Source organism: Ammospiza caudacuta, chromosome 2 (assembly GCF_027887145.1).
Source record: "Ammospiza caudacuta isolate bAmmCau1 chromosome 2, bAmmCau1.pri, whole genome shotgun sequence".
NCBI classification, from domain to species: Eukaryota; Metazoa; Chordata; class Aves; order Passeriformes; family Passerellidae; genus Ammospiza; species Ammospiza caudacuta.
In genome coordinates, this window is record NC_080594.1 from 36889475 (window position 1) to 36906648 (window position 17174).

The window sequence follows — 17174 nt, forward strand, 5'->3', positions numbered from 1 at the left end:
ACTCACACCAAGCAATTCTCTCAGTATTTACCTTCACTACTCAGCTATTTACAATGAAAACTGCTACTTATTTTCAGCATGGCTAGCCACAGATTGAAAATAATGGGATAGGAATAGCATTAAACAGAGGGAAGAACCATCAAATACAACAGAAAAGGTGTGAGTGGAGACATGAAAGGGAGAAAAGATCCAGCCTACACAGAAATTAAGATAAATAAATTGCTTTGATGAATGTATTGCCTCTACAACTTCCTGAAAGGTGTTTGTGTCAAGGTAGGGGTCAGCCTCTTCTCTCAAGCAACTAGGACAAGGGGAAATGGTCCCAAGTTGCACCAGGATAGGTTCAGGCTGGAAAAAAGGGAAAATTTCTTCACTGAAAAGAGCCTATTCCAAAAGAAAAGTTTTAGAATAGGCTGCTCAAGGAAGTGGTGGAGTCACTATCCCTGAAGTGTTCAAAAAAGGAGTGGATGTGGTACTTTGTGATATGTTTTAGAGAACATGGTGGTATTCAGCTGAAACATGCACTGGATCTTGGAGGTCTTATTGAACCCCAATGATTCCATGCCAGCTGGTTTACGTTGTGAAATATTTCCCAAAAATCATGGAGTATTCAAAAGTAGGGGGAAAAAAAAGCCATATAAGGTTTAATGGAACAGTGCTCTTACCCAAGAAGTGGTTAAATGCCCAAACAGTGTTTTCTGTCTCTGACTCTTTTGAACTACTATGAACAAAACTGAGGCCAAAAAAAAGTAGAAATTCTTTTGAGCGGCAAATCAGCTTCCACTGTCAGATTGTAATGAACCTATCTAGGTGAGTGTCCAGTAAGCCCATGGAAAGAATGTTTTCTGAAGTACCTCTTGGTTTTTTTTTATAATTAAATGTAACTCAGAGAAAAGAAGTTGTGAATCTTCACCTCACCTTTTTTTTCAATTCTGTACTGCATTCTTTATTCTCACATATAGTGATAGTTGTGATTTGCATCCTGTCTATTCATACATAGATGTTTGAGATATTTGAGATATCAAAAAAAAAAATTGTCACCTCCTTTATGCCCTTCTGCAAGAATAAATACTGATGTTTCACCAGGAATGATGGAAAACATGTTCTCCCCTTAAATTAGCAATTACTAAAACAGTCTATGTTAAAGCTAAAGAAGATTTAATTTACATAATGATGACACACAAATTGCCTAAATGAAACTGTAGCCACATTAAAAATGTGCTATGAAGAAGGTGAAAATAGAGAAAGTTGCACTTCAATCATTGCAATGATGAGGAAAAAGCCAGCTGGCAGGAGTGACCACACTTAGTATAACAAATTATAAAGGATATTTTAGAGGCATCTACCACATGCAAGGGTCTGTTGAAAAGGTGAAAATACAGCAACAGCTTCAAATGATGTGTCATGCCCTGGTACTAGTTCTGCTTCAAAAACATGTATTGTTGTAACACCAGCACCACAGCATAGGTTAATTACCCATACATTACTTAATTACCCATACATAACTTAATTACCCATACATAAGAAGCATTTTTATTAAGATATCAGGGGGGTTACAGTTAGGATATACTGAATTTCAGTTTGCTGATACAGCCTTGGATCAGTCTCCTTGTGCATAAATACCATGAAAATCCTGAATTACGCTCCCTGAGCCTCAGCCAGCTCACAGACAAACAAGGGTAAAGAATTGCAGTTGTTTTTGCACATGCTTTTTTTTTTTTCTTTCTGCATAAACCAATTATTGATGATCTCACATCACTCCTCCAGTCTTGTATGTGGGTGTAAGAATAAAAGATCTGTTCATTTGATTATTCTGAAATTCTAAGTAATTTTGATGATGGCGGGAGAGCTCTAAGTAATCATTCACTTTTTGAACTATGTAATTTAGAGAGTATCCATTTGCAATAGAGGACCACAGGGCTGGGATTCATTTTATCTACATTTAGTCACTGGAAACTTAGGCTCTTAGTCTAAATTAGGCTTCTAATTTCTTTCTATAAGTGATGGAGAGAAACAATCAATTCCAGATTCATTCAATCCTAAAATAGACAATTAAGATAAATGAAGGACTGTCGGAGCAATCCTGTCTCACTTAGCTGGCCTCATGACTGGCTTAGACAAGACCCCTAACATTTATATGGCTAATATGACATGATTGATTCTACCTCAAAATACACGGATCTCACTTTTCTTCCATGTTCTACCATGTGTTTGCAAGGGAGCATTAAGTGTCTAGATGAAAATAAATTGTAGGCATTTTCGTAAGGATAGGGCAATAGATGTGGTCATAAAACCATGCAGGAAAAGTGAGGAAGCCTTGGTCCATTTGTCAGCAAGGGACATGGATATTCCACTACAATAGTTATTTGGATTAAGACTGAATAACCATCTCTGCTGAACAGAATAAGTAATTAGTACTAATCAGACAATTAACGATTCTGATGTAAGCCTATGGTAGGCTTTCCATGCCATAGAAGCACACATATGTAAAACTAAAATGCAAAAGTACAATTCGTAATGAATAAAAGGAGGAATTGTGCATATTACTTTGAACACACATAAGTAATTGTCAGCCCATTACTAGATAATTTGAAATAATGATAAATTATTTAACAAAAACCTCAAATTTCAGAGAGGGGAAATGGTGTCTAGCCCTGAATTTTGCTAAAATTTGTAATTGCTTTGCAAAGATACAGGAAAAAACCCTGCAGATTAAATCGGACTTCTCATGCATGACCTTGGTCCCAAGCTGCTTCACAGGGCACTGGCATTGGCTGCCACCACCCAGCAGCCCTCAGGAGAGGCCAGTGTAACTATAGGAACAGGCTTCCAGTGTTCTGTCTCACCCATGCAGATAACATATTCTTGTTTTGACAAAACTACACCTGAGTATTAAAAAAACCCAAGCTTTTAGGTGCCTGCAATCCATATGCCGGCAATAACCAAAGTGGCATTTGAGGAACTTTGGCATTCACAGATTAATGCAATCATGAAACGGTTTTGGGTTGGAAGGGACCTTAAAAATCATCTAATTCCAATCCCCCTGCCATAGGCAGGGACACCTTGCTCAAAGACCCATCCAGCCTGGCTTTGAATGTTTCCATTAAATCTCCATTTATAAGTAAAAGTTATGTAGGGTGGGGATCTATCTGACCAAATTGAGACATTATGCTGGTATAGACAGTGTTTTTTTTCAGTCTTTAGCAGCATATTGCAAGTTTTGCTGTGATTCCTTCAGTCAACAGCTTGCCATGTTTTTCAAATCAAAACATCAGCTTAGAAATTTCTTAGACAGAAATTTTTAGTAGAAGGAAATTACATAAAATATATTATTTGCATTTACTAACACAAGAATTTTAAACTTAGGATTTTTTAGGACTAGAGCAAGAAGAAGGAAATACAGAATGAGAATCAGCTGCCCACAAGATGTATGATAAAATATCTGATTTGATGCAAGAAATTACTTCTGTTTAGCTCCTATGAGCTCATAAGGAATAGCTTACATAAACAACAGCGTGGAAGAAAAAGTCAAAGTAACGTGATGAGACCTTCTCAAGGAACAGCACCTCATCAAGGTACAAAACAAGAGTCTGAAAGCAGAAACTCAGATAATCTTAAATCATGACATCATATCTCCATGACCAAACCTCCCTTAGCTTTGCTTATGTATTGACATGCAAATATTTGTAGATATGGATCTCCAAGCAGACATTCCCTTCCCCTTCTCCATTGAGCTGGTGGATGGGATGTCATTGTCCCCATAACCAGGGCAGCTGATGAAGGCAGCAACCCCAACTGACATGGAACAGATTGCTAAAGCCACTTCCACCCAGTGCTATGATGCATACAGTGGAATTTATCTCACTTTGCTTTTGATGCCCTTAGAGAAGACACCTGCAATTGGGATAATCACTTGAGCCTCCATCACTGGCACTGGCAAGAAACAGGCACTTTCAGACCTTAGCTACCTAATCCTTATTTAGATTGTTCTCACCTTGTGCTTACACAAATCTGTTCCCACTTTTATTTGGAATGTCTCTACCACATTTTCCAACCTGGAAGAGCAGCTGCACCTCCTCCAAGGCAGCAGATGCAAATACATGTGGACTGCTGAAAACTTGCTACTGTCTTACATTTACTTATTTTTTATCTGGAAAGAAAAAAAAAAAAAAGGAAAGAAAAGAAAAAGAAATAAAGAGGAAAAAAGAAAAGTGCTGGTTTTGTTTTCCTCAGAAACACAGTCGGTTATTTTGAAGCCCTTAATACAGTAACCAACCATTATCCAACATAAGACACTTTTACAGTTTTTGTGATAACCTCTTCAGCAGTAGTTAACTGTCATCAAAAACATTTAAATATACTTAAAATACAGCTTGACATAGATTTTTTTTATCTTTTACTGGTTGTTTCATTCAAATTTTAGTTCTTTCATGCACTAATTCTGGTTTTGTGCCTTGAAGCAGATGTTAGCTTGCCAATGAAAATGTTTTTTACACCTCTTTTCTCCCTCTTTTGCAAGCATGCAAGTAAAGGATATAAATAGCTAAAAATGAAAATGTTTGCTCAGCAGTAAGGCCTGGTGCATGTAGTGAGGTATTTTTCTGATTAATTCCCTAACCTAGCTATTTCCAGAGCTTGCTTCTTATGACTGTATAAAACTTTCGCAGATGTATTTGGTGCTTTATGATTTCAGTATTTTTTGGGGTTTTGCTTGTTTTTTTGTTTTCTTTTCCTGACGCTTTGGGATACATGTCTAATTGATATTTTATGCTCTTCACACAAGCTTGTCAGTGCTGGGTGTACAATGTCCTTGTTTCCAGGGGTGGGTAACTCACTTCACAACCTTGAAGATCCCAAGTTTGCCTGACCTTGTAAGGCCTTATGTATCTTGGAGCCTGCTTATTTTATGTAAGAAAAAGAAAATAATTGGTCCCTTTTGATATTTTCCCCTGACCATGCAATGCACATACCCATCCTTTCCTGTTCTGTAAGAAGATTTTTTTTTTATTGTTGATGATCTAATCATCCTCATCTTCATCATCATTATGGTAACTGGGGGCTTTTGGTGAAACGTCTGTGCCAGTCTGTCTGTCAGTTTAAAGTCAGAAGATAAGAGAAAAAAATCCCACCTTGAATACTTGGCATTTTTCTAAGTGCAGGAGAGCAACTAGAGACCTGAGGCACATTTGGACTGCAGATCCAGTGAAGCATAGTAAGACATGAGTTTGCTTTCAAAGCTATCTCAGATACCACAGGCACCCAGAAACGACCATGGGATAATTTTTCTTAAATTAGCCCATGTGTTTCTCTCTGCTTCCTTGGCTCAGCTGTTTCAAGGATGTGAGCTGGGGACAGGCATTGATGTGCAACATTACAACACTGACCAAGCTTTCTGCCAAAGGAAAATCACATCTGTCCCAGCACAGACAGGAGAAAACCTTGTTCTGCATTACATTTCCTAGTGTGGATGCTCAAAAAGAACCATAAGGCGGCACAGGTCTGAAGTAGAAACAAAAGTAAGGTGCTAAAGGATTGCTTTACCCTTAAGATTCTCTCAATCCTGACCCTGCAATGAGGTTCATGCCGTGGTTCCCACTTTACAAGATCCAAAAAGCCAAGACAGCAAGTGCTTTCATCAGGAAAAGCACAGGTGTACCATGAATTTATACTACAAGAACCCATCTGTCAAACAGCTGTTCGAAGTTATAAAACCCAGGAGGAAAGCCAGGCAGCTTTTGTCAATCTTTAGTGTTGCATTTTGAAAAAATTAGCTAAAAGAGTCTTTTGGTAGCTCCATAACTACACTCAACTGTTCATTTCTTTCTAGCTGCTGTAATTGATAAGCTTTCCCATTACCTCTAAATCTTTAGCGATTAATTCTTATGGGAAAGAAAAAAGAGAACAAAATAAATATTTCCTATTTTAACATTAAATCCAGTTTTGTGTTTTTAAAAAGTAAGCTGTGAAATACATTCAACATCTCTGATTAGCTGTTCTCTCCCAGAAAACAACCCCTACCTTACACAAGCGTAATGTACCTCTTTCACATTTTGTTTTTCGATATTCAAACAATAAATGACTGTTCTAAAGAATTCATAAAATTTAAGATGGAAAGAGATCATTAAACCATGACATCTAAATGTCACAATTTCACCCAGTAAGCATACAGTAGACCCATTAATTGTATTGAACTAAATAATTCTACCAGGAGGGCACCTATTTTTGACTCAAACTCACTCAGACACACAGAATTAAGCAATTATTTCAATGGTATTTTTTAGAACCCTATGGCAGCCACTTGTAAATATTTATAACTAAATTTCCATTCTACCTGCAGCATTTTCTTCCATCGGTTGCTTCCTTTCACACCTCTTGAGTACATTGCATTACCAATCAAACAAAACTTTAGTGTGAAAACTGTAACTCTTGGTTACTAAGGTACTTTGGAAATGCTGATATTTTCCTTTTTAAGACTGAAAGTTATGACTAGTTTTTGGAAATTATTTTTTACATACAGGGTTTTTCAAAAGTATTCCTTTATAACTGCATTCTGGGGGAAACAGAAGCTGATGATATTAGAAGATCGTATAGAAAAGGCACAGAGAGGAAAATTCTTGTGGGACTCCTGAAGCATTACTACAGAAACAGTGGAACATCTCCCTTATTCCTCTGTACTCTCTATCATGCCATTCAGGTTTAGGAAAAAAAAGATCTTTTTCAAATAAGGTCATCTACTTATGTGAAGCAGGAAGCCTATATTTTAATAATTGATTGATTGATTGATTGATTGTTTATTCACAGTATTCATTAATAGAGGCCAATGGATACTTTTGAGAACAGCCATGCCCTGTTTCATTTTCTGCCACAGGTGGTACCTGCTAGAGAGCTATTATCCAGATACACAAGACAACACTGATTTATGGTATTTATATTGGGAAGGATGGACAGTGAGAAAATAAAGCAACTTGTCCACTTCCCACTGAAGCAGAGCAAATCACTTTTTTTGTTTGTTTGTTTGTTTTAGTATTCTCCTGTGTCATTGCTGTAGCATTCTGAGTATACTACAACTTTAGCTATGATTGCTGAAGATGTACTGTTGCTTGGTGAAGATGTACTATTGCCCTCCTTTTTACAGAGATAGAAAGAGGGAGAGAGGAAAAGTAAGTGAGGGGAAGTCAGGACCAATTGTTTGAACAAGAAGCTACTTTATGAGATGTGAATTTTTGGCATGTTTCTATAGTGACCTTAAGAAAACCATGTTGCTGAGCTGCTCCAGGGTATTAGCTATTACTGTATGTAATATACCTCACAAGAGTGGAACAAATATAATTTTAATTTGCTTTGCATTACACCCACTGTTAAAAAATGGCACTACTATAACAAATGCTCTTTAGTTTCTTCATTTGTAGCTAAATTCATAAATCTCAGTAACTATAAATGTATCTCAAGGTCAGAGTTACTACAGTAACCCATTCATTTTGTTTTCCTTTCACTAAATCCATTATCTGAACAAATTATTAGGTGACCTTTTTAGTTACAGCAATTCAATAAAACTTACATTAGGTGGAGTTTCAGGAACATTAGTCTAATGTGCTTTAAAAGATCACCTTCTCTGAGCAATATAATAAGTTTGTGTGAAAAGCATAAAGCATGTAATATGTAATAAAATCCAGCCTTTAATGAACCATCTAGAAAAACTGATTCATGTTATAATTCGATGGAAACCCTCCCTTAATTAATGGATAAGAAACCAACAGTAACTACTGGATGTTACTTTTGATTATATATCTAGCTTGTTTTTCCTTTTAAAATGTATGCTCTTGAATTATACTGTTCAAGAAATTACAATTTAAATGACCTTGGTTTCAAGATTAATATGCTATGAAAAGGCATACTTTCACAGCTAATTAAAAAGGGGTCTCTGATTACTAGTTAGTAGCAGTTCCACTAAGATACTGCTTAATTTTCCAAAGTGGTACTAGGTCAAGACTGTAAATTTAATAAACTGTCTTAGATGTTTGATGGATGATAGTTTTCTTCACCAGATACCTCGAGGCCAGCCAGATAAACAATAAATAAAACACAGCTCCAGCTATCAAGTAGAAATTTTTATCAGGGAAGATTGCACATGATCATTCAAATCCATGATTTCCGTTAAGAATATACATTAATCTGATTCTCTTTGCAAATAAAATAGGAATAAACACTTTAAAAACCCAGTTGAAATTCTCTACGTCTTGTGCTGCCAGACTGATGTCAAGAAGAAAACTAGTTTAACTTTAATTTCTAATCAGTCTAGGGAGGTCTGTATGCAGAAGGAGAAGCAATAATAAATTTCCACCAGCTCAACATCAGCAATCAGTCATTTCTCCTGCAGATGTAGGCATCAAAGGAACATGAGCCAACATAAAGGTCAGGACACATCAAAATATTGAACTAAATAAGTTCCTCTTGCTATTAGGGTTTATTGAGCAGTCTTGCATTCACCCAGTTTGTGGGAATTTTATTTAGCCCTATATTTTTCCAAATACTTGTGTGTCTGTGGCCCTGTGAACCATCTGGACACCCACAAACTTTTCAGGATCTTCTCCTAATTGCTCACCCACAGGAAAAAAAAAAAGTAGTAATTATTTCCTTTTCCCAATCGGCACCTCTACTACTGATTTGAGATAGAGGCACTGAAAATATCAACAAAATTATAGAATATGTCAGATAATTGTTTTACAATTTGCAGATTGGATGTTCCATCCCTGGAAGCATTCAAAACCAGGTTGGATGGGTCTTTGAGCAACCCAGACTAGTGGAAGTTGTTCCCGCCCATGGCTGAGGGTTTGGAACCAAATGATCTTTACTGTTCATTCCAACTCAAACCATTCTAGAACTCTTATTCTATGAAATGAAAACCAGTTTTAAATTGCAATATTACAGTTAATTAATAGATGAAATGTAAACAAACAGTTCAAATATGACAACTAAATGTTTGCATCATTTTTCAAGTTGCACCTTTAATTAGTAGGTTTATTAAATCACATAATAAATTTAGGAATACCATGAGGTCATAATGCTTTTAAAAACAAATACTTTTTTTTTGTTTCTCTGATGAAGTCAGTTGCATAATCTGTCATCTTCCACAGGTCACTTTCATTTTAACAAACAGGGCATTTAGACAGCAATCTCTCTGATTATCCTATAAAAAATTTCACAGCGCTACTCTGCTAAATTTTTGTGTAACATATTTATTTGAAATCCAAAGAATGAGAAGAATGTGAGTTCTTATGCTTGGGCTAGATAAGCAAATTCAAAAAATCACCTAGTTAATTATTTTCTCTCTTACAGTCATCAGTAGATATTAATTAAAATGAAATTTTTAAAAAGATATAAGGAATACTCAGTTTTCAGTTAGAGATTTAGTTCATAATCCTTTATCACATTAAGCACACTTTGATGTATGGTTTCCATCATGCCCTCTTCTAGAATTTTTTTTTTCCTTATAGATATAACCTATTTTCTTGTAGGTTTATTTATTATTCTCATATAAATTACTGAGATATGTAAATGGTCTGTTAGCTTTCCCTTGCTGCTCTGTGAAATTTAAGAGATTAAAAAAGTTGATTGCTAAAGAACTGCTTAAAATATGCTATGTTGCATGTTGATAGAGATCAGCCAGTGATCTATGTTTATTTTCCTTAAGTGAAGAATCAGCAACCCACAAACATAACCCAAAAAGCATTCAATTTATCATATTTTTGCAAGTTTTTCCCAGATTACAGACAGCCCAGCTCAAGATGAATTTGCAATGTCATGTTATCTAAGCTATGTCTGCTTTTTATTAATGTCTAAAATATTAATATAATTTCATATCTACCCCTTTAGCTCATTATGGAGTTCATATATCATGGTCAAAAAAATGTTTTGGGTTTTTTTTTCCCCGTTGCTAATAATAACCAGTTTCAATTCAAAACATAATGGTCTCCTTTAATTATTTTTACATAAACTATTTTTTCCTTGCCAGATAAAGTTTTTGAGATTATTAATTAGGGCAGGAAGCAATAATTTATAGTTTTTCATTTTAATCATATTTATTCTCTTTAGTAATCAAGTAGGTCTTAAAAATTTCACTCTAGAAAATCAGAAAAAACCCCAAAATTTCATAAACAAGGTAATAAAATCATATCCACTTATAGTTCAATTGTAATAACACTGTAGCTTGACTGAAATAATACAGTACTAATGCAGTGTGAATCATCAATAACAATTATCAATTTAGGAACTAATTTTAAAAGCTTCATCTTTTAAAAATATCCTTGAAAGAAAAATCCATGTATTTTCTTTCAATTGCAATCGAACTCGCCAATATGAACAAATTCTGCTAAAAATTTCTAAAATAATTTTCTTCAAACTTTATTTTCATCATTGGAATAAATCAGACACACTTACTTTTGAGAACTTATTGATAATTTAAGTGCTACAAATGGCTGCACATACATAACAGAGATACCAAGGAAAAAGCTATGCTACAATCCTGAAAGACTTTGCAACTGTAGATCCAAAATGAAAAAGTGCTTGGCAACTTAAAGGATGAAGCTGTGTTTACTAATTTTCTAGCTGGGAGGTTAAATAGGAAAGAATCAACTGCAAAACATATGTGAGCAGTCTGCTTGCCCACTTCTGTAAGTCCCTAAACAGCTGGTGTGGAGAAAACCTACTGTCGTGCCGCTAATGGGCATGAAGAGAAACAAAGTCAGTGACACTTTTCAAAGATCTCTCATGTAACTGTGTGAAATAAAACTCTTCAGGAAAAACCTTAGTGTGGCATGGCCTGGTCTTTTAACTGGAATGAGGAAAGATTAGGAGCTTTAACAGATGCCATGGCGACTAATTATCCATAGAGGCTGATGTAAATGAATTTATGAAGTCCATCTTAATAAGAGAATAGGCTTTAGAGGAGCTGAGGACATCCTCTTAGAAGGACATCACCGAAAGAGGAAAGCTTGGTATAACTGGCAAAGAAAAAACAAAAAGAAGCATGAAGAGATGGTTGTGATGGATATGTAGGGAGAATACATATAATTTACAACTTTGAAGGCAACCAAGCGGGTTTGAGATATGCTAAATATATAAATTTTGAATTTGGAGACAAGCACATGGAAGAAACAGGAGGCACCACAGTATGGTGGCAGTCATTTTACTGAGCTGGTCAGCATCAAGTCAATATCAAAGGACAGTACTTCTCTATTTATCAGCATGAGGGGTTACTTTAAAAAAAAAAAAGAAAAGAAAAAAAAGGAGATCTTAACAAATTCATGAGAAGATAACCACCAAAGATAACTGCAGGCAAGTCCCAACCCCAAATGTTTTGAGCCATCTGTGCTGCATTACAGAGTCATAATAAAGACAAATGCAGACAAGCTTCATGCACTGAGACCAACTGCACATCTGAATTACTGGGGAAAAAATGGTAGTTGTGGGGCTTTGTGGGTTTGGATTTTTGGGTGTTTTTTTGTCAGGTAGGTTGTTTCTGTTTTAAAACAAACAAACAAACCAAAAAGACAACAGGAAAGCAGCAACTTTACTTCTGTGACCTCCATTCCAGACCCTAGGAAAAAGGTTATACCACCCACATCAAAAGTGCAGCTCCTACAATTTTTTCCCAGCTAAAATCTCAATAAATGCTGTAGCATGCAGCAATTTTTTTATGTAACACCCCCTTAGATTAGAGAGTCTCCTTTTTTATCTTGATAAATACTGTTCTTCCTTCTTGCTTCCCTTCTATCTTTCTCTGTGTTGCTCTTTACCTTCCTCTCCCATACTTTGCTGCCCATACATGATTTGATTATGATAATTCTTGTGATTCTGTTCACCTTTTGGACTATTCTAAAAAAATAACTATTGACAATTATATTTTGTCCAGAGATATTGTGAATTTGTGGCACCCATATCTTTGGAGGCCAGGCTGGATGGGATTTTGAACAACCTGGCCTAGTGGAAAGTGTCCCTTCCCATTGCAAGGAGATAGGAACCAGATGATCTTTAAGGTCCCTTCCAACCCAAACCATTCTATGATTCTATTTTTTGGTCTAAGATCCCTGTCCTTACATCTTAGTAGATTTATATGTCCAGAGACTGCTGATTTAAACCTGCCCTATCTCCTTTTGAGGTTTTCAGAAAACAGAATTATAGAAGAAATATCAGAAAAAGGGAATTTAGAGAATACTTTTTGCACTCAAAACATATTTCATAGCTTTTCTCTTTCAGTTATCCCTATTAGAGAATTATCTCTTCTCATATTCACTTGCTCAAATACAAACTCCAAAGTTTCTAAGATGTCAGGACAGGGCTGGCTTTTTTATTATTGATAACACATAAGTGCTTATTTTTTAGCTTATAGCAGTATTTCTATGCATGAGTTTAATACTGGTCGCAAAAGCAACCACGAAGCCCTTAATTTACGACTTTAAGAATGTTCCATGAACAAAGTATCTCAATTAGGTAGAATAAGAGATTCATTTTGACTTGGAGACTGTGATGCCAATTATTCCAACCTTGGCTCCAAGTTGAGCTAATTTAAGCTTTAGGTGGAGTTGCTCCTGGCCTTTTCTGCCTTACTACTCAATTATTTCATTATTTCCACAGCTGGACATGAACAACCTCTGTGGGCAATCCTTCCTTCCTTTTCCCCTCGCTAGGATTTGTGTGCATTGTTTCTTATCCTTTCACTGTCTCTCACTCAGTCTGTCTGTTTTCTCTCTGACCTTTTACTAGGTATTTGAAGACAGGGATAAAACTTTTCCTTTACTATTTGTTTTTCAGACTGAAAAAGCTGGTTCCCCCAGGCACAAGGACAGCACTCCAGATGCAGCCTCACAAGTATCAAACACAGTAAAAAAAGAGAATTTCCTGCCACCAGGCAGCTATACTTTTGTATGGAGTTATCTTTCAACAGCAAGGGTCCAACGTGATTTGTATTCAATTTGTTGCCCACCAGAATTCCCAGGAAATTTCAATGGATCTGCTTTTTTTCAAGTTGTTCCCCAATTTGTACTGTTGTAGTGGGTTAACTTCATCCCATTTTCGGAATTTCACATCCACTTTTGCTGAACTTCACAAAGTTTCTGTCAGCCCATTCCTGAAACTTGCTAAGATCCCTCTGAAGATTTACCCTGCTCTCCCATGTATCAATCAATTATGGCCCCAATCTGGCGTTATCCACGAGGTCTCTGAGACTGGTTTGTCTCATGGTCACAAATTGTCAGTGAAAAACCTCTGAGGATTGTCTCTTGTAATGGCAAACAGTGAGGCTTCGAATCCCTAATTGCTACCCTCTACCCAACCTGTTTATCATTGGCTCATCAGGGAAAGGCTCTGGATTGCTACAATTGCTTTTTTTTGCTTGCCAATATATTGATCTTCCCTGCTCTATATACGATTTGCTATTTAACTAGGTCATAATTCCTGCCTTGAGTTTTAAATTCCTGACAAAAAAATTTAAACATTTGTATCTATATGAAAGGCAGAAAAATTATAAAGTTCCTGTCCATTTTCACTGTAAAAGGGGAGTTGGAGAGGATTCTTTTTGGTAGATTTCTCAGACAAGCATAAAGGGCAAACGAGGCAATATTATGTCGGAGAAGTGTTTGTTGATAAAGATAAGAGTTCCTAGTGAAGGGGAATAGAAAAGGGAGCAGAGAGGGGAAAAGAGAGACGCAGAGAGAACCCGAGCACCAGGACAGCGTCACCACAGTACCCTGGGCTTCGTGACGGCCTCATCTCGGCAGCCGGAGCTCTGGAAGCCGCGGTACGGGGCGGGCCGGGCGAGCAGCAGCCGGCAGCGTGTCCCTTCCGTGGGCGAAGAACAGGCTGCCTGGCTGCGAGCCCGAAGAACAGGCTGCGAGCCCGAAAAACAGGCTGCTCCCGGGCAGCTGCGGCTCTCGGTGTCGGGGCAGGCAGGGGGAGGCGGCCTCTCCGTGAGGGGAGCGCCGTGGGGTCAGGGTGCTTCGGGGAGGTGGCAAAGCACGGCAGGACAGGCGCAGCCAGGGAAGGCAACCGGGGAAGAACCAGGACCGCAGGAGAAAAAGGCGAGCGAGGCCAGGCTTACCCTCCCAGCGAGCCCTGCTCGCTCCAAGAAAACCAAAGAAAAATTACTGCTGTTGTGGTGCAGTTCACTGCTTTTAGGTGCTAAGACTCTTCCCATGGCCCAGTTTTCCGGGCCTTTTATTGCCGGGCATCCAGGGGTCTGTTCCACCGATGATCAGATCCCTGGATGCCCGGGAATAAAATAAAATAAAATCCCTCTGTTCCCGGCAAAACCTCCCCGGGAACAGAGCTCCCAGCATTTGCACAGACCCTAGAGTAATTTTTCAACACATCAATAACACATATTGAGGTGTAAATAAAAATCAGATTGGTTCCTCTCAGTTCCATTTAGCAAATTGGGTCCTGAAGATAAAATAGTAAAGAAATACTACTTTATATTTCCTCTTTTCCACTTCCTATTGCCAATTCCCTAAGAATTTCCACTATTTTCTGGGCAGCTCTAGCAATGCCTTGTTTACCTGTTTCATAATGAGTACCTGCTGATTTTTTTTTTCCATCAGGTTGTCTTATCCAGAACAGAGCACACACTGCTTGCTTTTAGTTAAAGACAACTGTAGTACAATACACTTTCTACTTGATCCAGTCTTGTAATAATCAACCCTTCAGTTAAGTACGTGATACAGCAATGCTTCATTGCAGCACATCTGCCCCCAAAGGCAAGGGAAAGGCAGGTCTGACACAGAGGGAGGAATGGTGCAAATGCTCAAACAAAAAAGATGAGACTCAATAAACAAGGTCATGCTAGACATCAAACATTTTCAGAAAGCTTTACACAAACAGCTAGATATTAAAAATTTAATTCAAAAGGTACTGCATTACAGAAATAACTTGTTCAAAAAGACAAAGGTTTTTCTTTTGCCTTTTGTCCTTCATCTAAAGATATTCAAGGTCCATTTATTGAATTGTAGCGTGAAGGACATTAAATTATCAGTCAAAGCTAACAGCCCATACACTGAAAGCTTCATTTTGCAGGAATGGATATTACACAAGGTAAGAAATTTCTTTGAATGCTCTTATAGATGCCCGTGCAAAACCACAGTCTCCACAAATGGACTTGTAAAGCTGCTGATTGAAAACAAACCACACAAAATAAAACCTGACAAAGGCTGCTTTTTGTGGTCTGCATATTATTTGCAGTCCCCCACCTTTTCTCTATAAATATCAGCTATATCAACCTGCCCTGGTCAGTACTTCATATATGTAAATCAGCAGATGGAAAGCCTGATTTACATGTTAAATCAAAAGAGAGTATTTTCAACCTAAAACCAGGCTATTAAATCACAAATTTCACTGCAGTTAGTGACAAAGCCCTTGTATTCAACAACATATTTCCAAGCTAAAGACAGCTCTCCCTCACACAAGGGAGGAACCATACCACTGCTTAATAAACAATTCCTTTCCACTTTTGTGTAGCATCCTAAGATAACATGACACAAGTAAAAATGGTAATATTTTGCTCAGAGAAAGCAAAACAAAACAAAACAAAATGCCAAACAGAAACCTTCAGTACTTGTTGATTGCCCAAGTTACAGCTCACAAACTCTTGACAGAAGCAGAACAATGAACTACTGAATGCTGCATGGAATGGAGATACACTACATGATGCTAAAGTAGAACAGTGTTTTGTGAGCTGATCATGTCAGACAATCTTAGTCAGTCCTTGACAACACACTTCTGATCTGAGTTCTTTTTTTTCAATAGACAGCAAAAACTTTTCTACAAATTTATGTTTATTCAATAAATGACCCAACAGCAAAGTCAGTGCTGTGAGTGCACCTGTGGCTGCCTTCTACCTGTTCCCCCCTTGGTCAATGTTGGACTCTGCTCCAGGTAAGTCTGCAAGGTTTACTTCTTCAAATGCCACCTCCTACAAAGCTGAGGCTGAAGTAGCTGTTCAGGAGTTGTTCACTGGTGTTTGTAGTACTTTCCTCTGCACTTCTGGGCTGAACAGTGAAGAAAACAAACGTGATTCTAGGGAAGTTGGAGGAGAAAGTCTCCATACATTTCACTGAACAAGATGAAGAAACAGGGTACTTCAGTTTGAAAGCCTGTTATGAGCAGTAGAGCTCACTACTTATCTCTTCAATAACTAAACTTCAGTAAAAAACAAGAGTGCAAGAAGTTTGGTCCTTAGATGCATGAAAAGAAGATCATCATGGAAAATTTAAGAACTTAAATTTTGCTACTCTACAGTTATTTTGGTACCATTACAAGAATACTGAATTGAGGACCAGCATCATGAATACATCAGTTTATCAAGAAGTCAAATGAGACCCACAAAAAGTAGCTTGGGGATTGGAAAACAGACACTCCAGGAGTGAAATTTCAGGAGTTTGTCTTATTAAGGTAGGAAGTGAATCAGGCATTTCATAGTGTTGGTGTAAATATCTCTGACAGTGGAGGCAAGTATTTCAGTCTTGCTGACAAAACTCTGAAATGTCTCAATAGCTAAAAGATGTAACTTTTCTAGCAGCAAAAATATTAGGTTATAAGGAGAAGGTTGGTATTGGTTTTCCCTGGAATTATTAAAGTCAGGTCAATTATGTTTGTAAAAAAGAATATAGAAATTGTAGAAAGTGGATTAAAATAAACAGCCTGTGTAAATGAAAGCTGGATCATGTCTTGGCCAAAGATCATACCTGATCTTGAATATACAAATCTTTAGAGTCTTGTGCATTGTTGTACATCATCTCTCTTTTTTTTTTTTTTTTTAATTTTGTACAGGATATCAGCAAAACCTCAGCGCATGGATGACATTTGTGGTTTTGTCTACCACTAGTTATTTCACTCTATGTGGTTTAATTAGATTAAGTTGAATGTGGATTACATCTGAACCTTAAAACTCAAAAATATCAGATCTTTATGTAAGTATTTAAGCAAGGGTCCATCTTTGAACCCATGTAAGGGTCTGGAATTAGTCTAGGGGTAACAGAAAACTCAGAGATAGTCAGAGACAGTCAAGCTCTTGTCTGAAAAAGTGAAATTGACAGTGACAGGTTGACATTTCATTTTGAGCCATTAACCAGTCTTGGACAAAAGAAAATTATTAAGACACGAAAAGCAAAAGAAACCTCAATGGG